This window comes from Sinocyclocheilus rhinocerous, unplaced genomic scaffold (assembly GCF_001515625.1).
Source record: "Sinocyclocheilus rhinocerous isolate Xijiao unplaced genomic scaffold, SAMN03320098_v1.1 scaffold851, whole genome shotgun sequence".
NCBI classification, from domain to species: domain Eukaryota; kingdom Metazoa; phylum Chordata; class Actinopteri; order Cypriniformes; family Cyprinidae; genus Sinocyclocheilus; species Sinocyclocheilus rhinocerous.
Genome location: NW_015624573.1, coordinates 1,145,993 through 1,150,390, shown reverse-complemented (window position 1 = coordinate 1,150,390; position 4,398 = coordinate 1,145,993). Strand labels below are relative to the sequence as shown.

The 4,398-nt window shown below is 34.5% G+C and overlaps 1 pseudogene; it reads left to right on the top strand.

The window, feature by feature from the left end:
• Positions 1-4,398, top strand: part of LOC107744775 (multiple inositol polyphosphate phosphatase 1-like) — a 14,821-nt pseudogene that overhangs the window by 4,207 nt on the left and 6,216 nt on the right.

Here is a 4,398-nt window from a genome sequence, read left to right as displayed (position 1 = left end):
TGGGGGAGAGAGGGTTTGAAGAGAGAGAGAGAGAGTGCGCGGGAGGGGCTCTCTGCTCTTTCTCTCCTTCAGGTAACATGCGCAGCAGTCATTTACATCACTCATAAATCACATTAACTAATCAAAAAAGGCTTTGGCGGGACAAAAATTTGTTTTGAAAAAATTCAATGCAGGAAAAACCTTGTGCTTTTGTAAAATAAGGAAAACAAACCGGATGCGCTTTCTGTCCTCTTGGTCTTGAGCAGGAGCGCTTCACCGACATGATAAATATATCTATAGAATGCTTTAAATTACTATTTTAAAACGAAATAATTCAAATCGAAAACAAAAACTCTCATTATGTAATCCCTAAAAATGCATTTCTCTCTAAAGGCACGTCCAATGAGGGGATGGCCAATGAGGAGATGGCGAGTCAGGTTAGTCAAATTCATTTTTGCAACATTGACTCAGAAAACATTAGTTTATTAACAAATAATTCAAATATCTGTTTTTTTTGGCCGCTGTGCCAAAATTGTGTTTGCATTCAGTAGCATACTGCAGCATTTTTATGCCACGTTGAAAAATAAATAAATAAATAAGATTAACGTCATAATATTATATAAAATAAAGTCAAAATTATAATAAAATCATGTTATATTGCGTGAAGTTAATGTGAAAATTCCACCTATAGGCCGTACAATTTTTTTTGCATATGGACCCGAGGCTTACTCGCTACGCCACTGGTCCCAGCTTAACTGGTAAACTGTAAACAGACACTAAGAATTTTAACCAATTAGCCTAATTCGGTTAAACCAGGAGTGGTCAACGTTGGTCGAGAGCCACAGTGACTTCAGCTCCATCTCTAATCAAACAAAGCCAATCAAGGTCTTGATAGCCAGGCAGGTGAGTTTTTATCAAGGTTGGAGCTGAAGTCTGCAGGGCTGTGTGGGCTCTCCAGGACCGACGTTGGCCACCCCTGGGTTAAATGGTTTAAAAATTCATTGAATATGTTTTGCATTAAGTCCGGTGCTTCTCTTTCTTTTTGGAATTATTGCTTGAAAAAGACACATTTCATTATGTATTTTCAAATGCCTAGGCCTATGTTTAATTCCCTTAATTATAACATTTCTAGCGTTATTTTTAAACGTTTAGTTAAACAATAATATATTATCTCACGTATGTCTAAAATCAGGGCTTAAAAATGAATTGGTTTTCAGTAAAAACGATAGGCTTTGTTTTTCGTTACATTTGCCGAGTTACAGGTTAGAACGAATATATATATATATATATATATGAATCATTTTTTTATTTCATCATATTCGTGATTTATGATTTTTTTTATGAAAATGTCGTTTTATAGAATAGCTAAGGTATTCGTTATGTTCGTATATTGCTAATGACGAAAATTCATTAGCCATGAATTAAATGAAAAACAAGAAATAAATCACAACAAGAACAATAGGTTTTTTTTGTTATCAAGAAAAAATATTTGACAACATTTCAAAATGAATGCTGAATGATTTGACAGTGAACGCATCTCCACTGCATAGCCGCATACAATCGTTGGTGTCAGTCGCAAATATTAAACACGTTTTAGGCTATAATGCATGGCGTGTGTGTTTCACTAGCTCCGTTCCCATGGACACCGTTTGTTTGATCTAATTCTGGATATTTCCAGCCTAAAGCCCCGTTCACACCAAGAACGATAACTATAAAGATAACTATAAAGATAACGATATTAGCGTCCACACCAGCGAACGATATCGTCTGTTTGTTCTAAGCGCACATGCGTCTGCCGCTTTAAAAAGGCTGTCAGTGTTTTATCGTTCATCAGCTGGAAAAAAATCGTTTTGAAAGTGATCACAACGATATCGTTCCTCTGTAGGCCTATCGTTATAGTTGTGGTGTGAACTATGCTATTCTTTAATATTGAGAACGATTTTTAGAACTATATCTTTATCGTTATCTTTATAGTTATCGTGCTTGGTGTGAACGGGCCTTTAGACGTGTGATTAATCAGCCGATTAATCCGTATCTAAAGCCGTGTCTACACCAAGAGTACCCATTACGGGAAGTGGCGCAAGGCGACAAATCTTTTACAGTAACTGATGCCTCCTTCTATCCCGAATCTTGGAAACATGCGTTGAAAGTGAAACCTAAAAAACCCGCGTGCAAAAGAAAGCGATTGCAGGCTTTCACGAGCTTCAGCAAATGCACTCGATCACAGATTGCACGCTTCCCAGCCGAAACAACCCCCCACGTGAAATTGAAATAATAACCTGTGATATAAGATGTTGGGCCATATTGCCCATCTAAATCATACAACCCACACTATCAACAGGCGCGTCATGTAGGCTACACTTCTTGTAATTCGTTTGGGCACCACAAGGTGTCACTGTGGCCTCCAAGATTACCCCTCGCCTACTCTGGCTCGATTGCTATTCCTGAGGTAAAACACGCCCTCCTCATTACCCTATGGACAAAGAAATGTATGAATAAATAAATGTGAAAATAAATAAATGTGGAAATAAATAAAGAAATAAATACGTAAATAAATACATAAATGTGAAAAGAAATAAAAGTGGAAATAAATAAATGTATAAATAAAGAAAAACAATTATAAATAAATGTGGAAAAACATTTATACAATTATAAGGAAATACGATTATAAATAATTATTTATTTTTGCTTTTTTACTTTTCTTTGTATATTTATTTTTATATTTATTTATATTTGCTTTTTTACATTTCTTTGTACGTTTCTTTATTTATTTATAAGTATGGCAGGATTGGCATTCCATAGCTAACATTAGCTAGCTAGAATAAGCTATAGCTAATAGTATTGGACATGTTTCTCTTTCTCACTAATAACCTTAGCCTAACATTCAAATATTATGCCTAGTTATCTTTCACAATATATCAAATATTTTCTGTGGTAATAACTTATAAAATAAGACTTACATGCATCAATTATACAAAAGCAGCCATGTTGAGTTGTGAAATGTGAGGCAGGTTAATAGTTTTCTGCAGTAAATATGTTCCTACTTGCAAAAACTTGCAAATATCAAAGGTTTCTATATGGTTCATTTTGGACCCATGCGTGTAAAATTGATGTAGAAACACAAAAACTGTGTTTGTTTATAAAGTAAAAAAGGTCAAATAAACAACGATTTGTGGAAATCAAAAACAAGATATTTAATGAATACCTGAAATAATAAATGATAAAATGCATTTCATTCAAAGATTGAGCAAAGAAACACTCAACCATGATTGAAATAACATAGGAAATGAATACGGGTAATTTTAGATCCATGTTGTGCATTAGAAGGGTAGTGAAACAAAAATGATTTTTTTTAAAGTAAGAAAGGAAAAATGAAAACAAGGATTTGTGATGATCAAAAACAAGTTAATTGAGGAATTCCTGGAATACTGAATGATTAAATTAATTTCTTGCAAAGATATAGAAAAAATAAACTCAGTCGGGTCACTTTAGACCCATGTTGTGCATCAAAGGGTTAATTTAGCTTTAGTCTATAATCTGGGGTCTACAAGATTTGCAATATGGCTCACTTGTTTCCTCTCAACAGCAGCGAGGTTCATTGGAGAAAAAATGGAGGAAAATTTCAGTTCAATCAAATGCTTGTTTCATTTCTACATTTCATATAGTAAATGTCATATAGTTCATAATAAAGTCATATAGATGCCAAAATGTTGAATTACCGTCATGTTTTATACCAGAATTACCACCATGTTTTTTATGTTTTAAATGTATATGTTTCTTTCATTCACTAGCCGAGTTGGAACTTGCTGTGAACGACGCTTTGATGCGTTACTTTGACCAGTGTGAACGGTTTGTGAAAGAAGTGGAGAACAACAAGAGCGCCTTACAGGAAGTAAAAGGTTTTAATGAAGGCCCTGAGATGAAAAGAGTAACGGAGAAAATGGCTGACAGGCTGGAGGTCCCTTACGCCAGCATCACCGATGGTCAGTGATGGCATAATATGATCATGACCCTGTTACACAAACACAAGTCACAAATACTGAAATAAAGCAGTGTCCAAAATGTTACTGCACAGTTTAGAAGTGTGATAATGGTTTGTTTAATATGATATGTTTGTTTTGTTTTTTGGAAAGAACTGTTGTATCAGTTGCCAATTTCAGAATATATGTGGCAAATTCAGTTCCCTCTAAATGTTATGCTCTTGCAACCACAACCACTAAATTTTGCACATCGGTATATTATTACACCCACTTTCTTCTCGATTTCATGTCAGACTGATATGCAAAATAAACATGTTTAGATGAGAACCTAAAGACAGAAACATAATTTGACAAACATTGTTTGTCTTTTCAAATATTTCTCTGCAGTGAGCGTGCATGTAAAGCATCATGCAAATTAGATTAGAAATGATTGAGATTA